Source organism: Humulus lupulus, chromosome 3, assembly GCF_963169125.1.
Source record: "Humulus lupulus chromosome 3, drHumLupu1.1, whole genome shotgun sequence".
Taxonomy (NCBI): domain Eukaryota; kingdom Viridiplantae; phylum Streptophyta; class Magnoliopsida; order Rosales; family Cannabaceae; genus Humulus; species Humulus lupulus.
Genome location: NC_084795.1, coordinates 146120293 through 146128141, shown reverse-complemented (window position 1 = coordinate 146128141; position 7849 = coordinate 146120293).

Genomic DNA, 7849 nt, shown 5'->3' with positions numbered 1-7849 from the left:
TCCTGTGTCAACTAACACCCTCTTAACCATCATGTTGGCAATTTGGACGTCAACAACCAGCGGATCGGAGTGTGGGAATCGGACATGCTAAGCATCATCTTCAAAGAAGGTTATCAACTCCTCCTCTGTTTGAGCTTTCTTTGGTGCGCGATCCTCCACACTCATGATATCGATGTCCTGGTCGTGGCGTAAGGTCTGAGCGTATCTCTCTCTTGCTTTCCCATTATCCCCTGCAAGGTGTGGGCCACCACAGATGGTGAGTAACGTAGCTGTCACAGGAGCTGGCTGTAATGGTGGTGAGCGTTGACGTGTAGGCGCCTGCTCGTTGCCACCTTGAGCCTCTCGCTGAGACCCTCATGTGGCTCGTATGTATCTCCTTAGGTGTCCCTGCTTGATCAGGAACTCGATCTCGTCCTTTAACTAGTTACACTCATTGGTGTCATGTCTGTAGTCGTTGTGAAAATGACAGAATTTTGTCGTATCTCTCTTGGAGATATCCTTCCTTATAGGCGCTGGTCGCTTATAAGGGATATTGGCATTGGTCGCTTAGTAGACCTCTTCTCTACTTTCGACAAGGGTCATATAGTTGGTGAATCTTGGCTCATATTTATTGCCTTTGGGGTGTTTATTTTCAGAAGTTGACGGCTCATTGCCCGCCCTTTTTCCACCATTTCTGCCATTTCCGTTCGCGTTTCCTTTGTCGTTGCCATTGGGTTTATCCGACCCATTGGCGTCCTTGGCGGGATCTTCCTTCGGTCCCTTGTCTTTCGTAGGTGACTTCCCCTCGTTGGCGGTCGCATCTTTGAGATTGATGTACTGATCAGCTTGATCCAAGAACTCCTGGGTACTCCTTACCCCATTCTTTCTCAGGCTGCTCCAGAGGGGGGAGTGGCATCTAACCCCCGCAGTTAGGGCCATCATCTTTCCCTCATCGCCCATTGTTTTGGCTCCACCCGCTACTCACATAAAGCGCTGGACGTACTCCTATAAGGGCTCTCCCTCCTTTTTGCGTATCTCGACCAGTTGGTTGGTGTAACGCCCTACTTCCTTAGAGCCGTTACTAAGTGAGTTTTAAGACAAAACAGTGTGCAAAGAGCTCGCTAACCGAGGTTTTTAAACAAAAGTGTGACTAAATAAAAGTTAAGGCTGTAATCTTAGAAAAATGCGTCGTTTCAATAAAACTTCTAGTATTAAACATTTGGGATCCCAAAATAAGGTTTGAAAACTAATTACATCTTGAAATAAGGTTACAGTTAAGAAATCATAAAAGCATAGATTATTACAGCCATTTTCGAATAAACCCCCAACCAAAGCAGTCGGGCAGGCCAAACATGTACGCGTCGCTTCACGCTCTCCGTACTCATGGTTGGTTGACTCAGTCATTGCCCTTACCTGCAACACAGAGCACCCGTGAGCCGAAGCCCAGCAAGAAAACTCATGCAGAACATAACATATGCAATGTATACAGTTATCATAACAGATAATCCACAAATAAACAAGTCAACCATTAGACTAAGCAAACACGGCCATGCCGCCCCAGAGCCTTACCGAAGCCTGGGGTATCGGTTCTCACCGCGAGGATAACTCATGTATCCCTTGGGTCCCACCCTGAATATAAGCATCCCATGTGCTGTGTGTTACTTTCGGCCCCACGACCGCCCCGGCCTACGCCGCACTCGGCCCTTGCCGTTCATTTCATCATAATCACACATATAGTACATTCGAAAAAAATCATTCACACACATCATGATTCATTTAAGGTTAAACATTTGCACACAACACAATCTGGGGCCATGCCCTGCAATCATCTCATCATGCAACATGCAATATAGGGCCATGCCCGGCAATCACACTATGGGCCCACGCCCTATCCTACGGGTGTTATAGTTTTCTTACCTGTATCCCTTGCTTTCCGATGCACTACGGTCACGAGCACGGTCCACTAGCACGAGCCTCCCCGAAATCCTAGTCACAACATACAAAAGACACTTTTAACAACCTTAAATGAGCTTCTAGGCCAAGTTCTAGTACTCGGAACGTTGAAATTCACCAAACATGGTAAAAGACTCAACCCCGAGCACCCTAGGTTAAATTCCCAAGCCTAAATTCTCAAAATCCCAAAATTCCTTAAGCGCCGCGGCATGGCCCAACCATGCCGCGGCATGGCCCCCAAACAGGGCCACAAAATGCCCAGAAACAGGTAAGGGCCGCGGCCCTACAAGGACCATGCCGCGGCCCGCCCTCCATCCTCAGCGCATCTTAGCCTTCAAGGGCCGCGGCCCGACCCTTCGAACCCAGAAAAACCCACCATTTTCAAGCTTAAAACCTCACCTTAAGCCATCCCAAAGCTCCCAATTCAAAACCAATTAATAATCACAACATTAGGATGGTTTAAACAACACAATTCCACCAAAAATCCAACCTAACACTCACCAAGATCCCAATTCCAAATTTCTGAAATTTCAAACCTAAAACTCAAAACCAACCATGGAAATTCTCAATTTCAACCATCAAACTTTAATTTAAACCTTACCTCAGTTGTAGAATCGTTTCCCAAAGGATCCCATGACCTGTCTTCAAAGTTTCAAGCCTCAAACTCCACCTTGAATATCAAAATCCATAAACATTCACAACCCAACAAAATCTCAGAATTTAACTTGAGAAAAGAATTAATTGCTTACCTTTACCCTGATTTGTTCTTGATTAACTCTTGAGCTAAACCTCCAAATCCCACCATCAATTTTCAGAAATGCAAGCTTGATTTCTCCTAAGATTTCTGTGGATTCATGAAAGAAAGAGGAAAGAAAGAAGAAGAAGAGAGGGTGGAGGCTGGGTCGGTTTCTCTAAGTCTCCAAATGGTTTATTTGTTTTGTTTTTATAACTTAAGCTGGTTACCTCAAGGTTCGGGGTACCAAAATGTCCCCAAGGCAAAAATGGTAAAATCCCCCAGTATTCCCGCCTAGACATCCTAACCTCAAATATATCTCCAATTATTTATTTTCATAACCCAATATCAAAAATACTCCTTGACTTGTCCAAAGTCAATCATAATGCCCCGTTGTGACTTTTCCCCGCTATCCAGCTCTAGGATCGCCTCGTGCCGAAAGTTATAAATCACGGATATACCCACATACCACTGTGGTCTCAACAATCATCACATATTAATACAGTTATGCCCAACATGGCCAAAATTACAATTATGCCCTTCTAACACAATCCGGGCCTACATGCATACTAATATACATAGTCATGCATCTCAAATAATCAAATAGTCACATAACACGCTTTAAATCATAACCATGCATTTAACTCATAAAATCACACATAAATCCCAACATGCCCTCCTGGCACACTAATCAAGGCCCTTAAGCCTTATTAGCGATTTTGGGTCGTTACAGCTATCCCCTCCTCATAAAAATTTCGTCCTCGAAATTTATCCAAACACATCAGTCAGCAAACCCGCAACTCTGACCCTGAATCCCAAGGTCCCCCGCCTTTACTTTAGTTTCCAACAACTCTCTTCCAGGCGCAACAATCTTGCCCCACAAGATCTTGTCTAACGGCCATACACTCGATAGCCTCTCGTTTACACCGCAACCCTGCTGAAGCCTCAGGGTCTGCCTCGATTACAATGACCAATTCATTGTCTTATTCCTGATTCCAGAGATACCCAAAAGTCATCACCTCTACCAGGTGGGATCAACTTGTAGGCCCCGCTGGCCTAACCCTTAGTACAACTTCGGAATTTTATGTTGAATCAAGAGTCAGAACTCTCCCTTCTTTCTCTGAACACCTTACAGATCCTCGTCTGTTATTGTGCAGAGATGCAACTCTTTCCTTCCGGAGCTTTGTTTCCTCGTAATTTAACAATTTACCAGCTCTTATGCTTTCAAATAGGCAGACACTCCTGCCTTAAGAGTTCCAACAACCTTTTCGACGTTCTCTCTTAACCAATGCCAAATCGTAGTATTCACTATCCTTAGCCTCTTACCATGTCCTATGTCGTGTTACTTTAACAAGATGCCAGCATTTGCCACCACGACCAACTCAACAGGGAATACACTTCCCTTAATACCTCAAGTATTCGCCTACTCAGCGCTTAATTCCTTAAGATATCCGATAGGCTTTCAGACTGCCACTACACTTGCAATCAACTGGTAATCCCAGATTCCCACTCTGTTCTTTTCGTTCTCTAAATCCATTCCAAAATTTAAAATACTACAGGGTCTCAATTCGATATCATCGACACTCCATCCTGAAACCAGTTCACTTGACCCAACCACATTAATTCCATCAACTGAGTTAAAACTTTTCATGTCCAAACACCTTACTCAAGGTCTAAAGTGGTATATTCCCATCATACACTACCACATCACTTAACCCCTCAGGGTCCAAAGGAAAACACTAGATTCCGTCACCTGCTCGACCCTCCCGGTACAACGTACCCTAGGAGGTGGAATGATATCCATTCAGAATTCTCGTTCATAAACCAAATCTAATTGGATCCTTCATCCATTCCTGGTATCCCAACTTGTACTACCTTAGCAGGGTCCTTCCCTGCTTCAACTCAAGCCAACACTTTGAATTCCATAGATCATTGACACTCACCAGCTAATCATACCTACTAGCGTTACGCCAAACTCAGTCGTCGCCTTGTCCACTCTATTACAGTCTATGGCGCTATCCCCTGACTGACACACGCCTCACAGCTAGGAGTTCCGTCTCCAATTATAACTCCCCTCGCTCAATCGAGGATTTCAAACACTGATCATCCGTCTGATACTTTTCACCACCTCTGCGTCTTCAACGCTATCTTTCTTACTAATACCCAATACTCAAGCACCTTATGATATGCATAACTGTCAACTTAATGTTCTAAGTGTATCAACCAGGTTCATACTTTCGTCTCCCGCAAGGTTCGATCCAACCTCGCGCCAGATGCGCCTGGGCGTGCCTAATCCGTGATGCACCCCTACAAGTCCATGTCCTCATCATAGATCAAGTCCTTTATGCCATCACTCTTTACTTAATCATAACACACACAAATTCCATCATCGTTCGTAACCAATCGAATCTTACCTTGTCTTCTGAATTTCTTTCTGATTTGACACCACTCAATCCGTCTAACCTCAAGTTTTGCTGTTCTTCTCATCTCTGATGTAGTCGTCTCCGGAGGTGCTTGTGCAATAGATGACGCGCTTACCAGTCTTGTTATGCTTTCAATTCTTCAGACGCTCTTCATTAGCTTCTTTGCGGCTTCAGATCAATTCTTCTCTTACCTGTCCTTTCTTCTTGCAGCTGTAATCTGAGAACTCCTGACGACACCCAACTAACACTCCGTAGAACCTTACCTGAGACTCTGCCTTCTGGGTACTAACGTCTTCAGCATAATAATCAGTTGCTCACCATTTCCGTCTGGGAGTAATCCACATGCACTGCTCGTGAGCTTGAAGGGGACTTGCCCACACCGTTCATGCATTCTCTGTCTAAAGAACTTACCTGTGCTGCTATAGCTTGAACCATTCCAGATCTTTGTTACCAACTCCTCACACTCTAGCCGGCGCAAACTAGACAATCCACAAAATGTCTCTATCCTTGGTTTCCAACTGGCAATAACCAGGTCGTAGATCAACTCTTGGGGACATCGTCCCATCTTGTATCCAACATTGAACTTTTCGTCCTAACCCGACGATACTAGCAATCCTCGCAGTATAACACACTAGCTACACCAGGCTCAGATTCCTTCGATTGCTCCAATAGACTTTCTGTCGGCCAAAACCGTCTTCTACAACATCCCTTATACCAATCCTATATGTAGTCTGACCTTGAAGTATTCCCTAAATCTTTCTTTGCATACCCACATAACTTTCCCACTGGTCAGCTCTGTCTCCTTTACGTACTCCAGATGATATCCTCAACAATCCATCTGCTAGAGTTTCTAATTCCTTCTCAATAAGTATTACTGTCCTCGGCCTCTCAAATGGCACCTTTAAGACAACCTCTCTATGTCCATCTCCCTCTCGGAACATTCTCAACACCGAGCCCTTCCAGTTAGTTACATGCCCAAAGCATAAGCTCGTCAATTAAATACTCATCCTTGAGGACTCAGCCTCGAACCTCAAATGTATCGATGCATTCCAGTTCTCCGTTTCCCGCACCATGGGAAATCCATCCTAACATCTCGAGTCATTCTACGTAGAAGTCATGTCCTCACCTGACCTCCTCTCAGGTGGCATCCTCTTCCTCATGTGCATACCAATTAACCTCCTGGTTCCTGTCGCCATCTCGATAACTACCTTTTCGATCAGGCTTCTTTCCAATCTCAATCTAGGTGCCCAAGCACTGTCTGGAGTCCTTTTACCTCAAAATTGAGAATCCGACCTCGCTGCGTTCTACCAACAAAAGTACCATCTTATCAGTCAGACTTTTCCCCTTTTTCTTGGCAATCCAGAAGCCACAACATTATCCGGGGTTCTTTCAACTTGATTATCACGAATCTATCTTTACTAATTCCATCAAAGGAAGCACCGCCCTTGCGGCTCTAGCACTCATGCTCTAATCATCAACCATCAGTTCCTCGAACAACATGGCCCTCTCCGCCATCCACATGCAGACGATAAACTCATACCTCAGAGCAGCCCAAATACCTTAGACTATTCCCGATCTCAAATCCTTAAATGGGTCGCCATCAATTCCGGATACATCCGCCAGTAGAAATTCCCGAAATGAATTATCCAATTCACCAGACCCATTGATTTACACTGTCGTTACCCCCAACAGTCCAAACCAAACTTATTAGTCCACCCGTCTCCAGAGTTCAAATCATGTCTTTAAAATCTCTTCTAACCATTCATCATCTAGGTTCTTTCCAACCCATTAAGCCAGTACCTCAGCCCGAGTACCAATTCCAGGCATCCCTCTGCCTCAACATTTAACATGACCCTCTAATCAGGATCTCTCATCCTCTTAACCATGGGTGGAATTAACTCTGCTCATCTATTGATAAATTCCTTGTCAACTCGAACCTTCCTCAACACTAGAGGATAACACCCTTTAAGCCTTTCATTTAGTACCCTTATCTGACCATACTTCACAGTAAACCAACACTTGTAACCTTACTGTTAAAACATCGAAATCAGCTATTTCCCCAGAGAAATCCGCTGTTCACTTATCCCATCTCGACTAACAAACTCCACAGCTTACCCACACACTAGTGACCCTCTGTTGCTGCTTCCAGGGATAACTGGAGATCTCCACTCCAACTTATATCTAGAACCCCCTTTTTAACACAATATCAGATCCCCAACCCTTCTAGGGACCAACAATTCGAGTTCATCTGTCAAAGCTGACCAAACTCCTGAACTCTGTGGTTCCTACTCTGAACCAAACCGCATCCAGATCCAAATATCCACAGATGTCATGCACACACAAGCATAATTAGGCCAAATCCACAATGTCACACATTTAGCTACCAGATTTAACATCACTAAGTATATCCAGGTCTCAACATGCTTCATACAAGCAAATAAACGGATATAACTTATGAATTTAATTTAGAAAATTAACCACATACACTCAATATGCGAACCATTAAGCCAATATTAATTCATATGCATAATAGTATTATTCAGCATGCATCAATCTCAACATGCAATAATCAAGGGCCCAGCCCAACAGCATCTCCTGCATATGTCAACTCATTTCTCATGCTCCATATAGATAAGCAGGCAAACAGGGCAACCAAACATATATTCAAGCATATTAATCATTCATACCAACCAACCCTGAGTCGAGCTTGTCACTAACAGCGAGCATACATGTTCGGTCGATCTCCATAACCGATAAACCT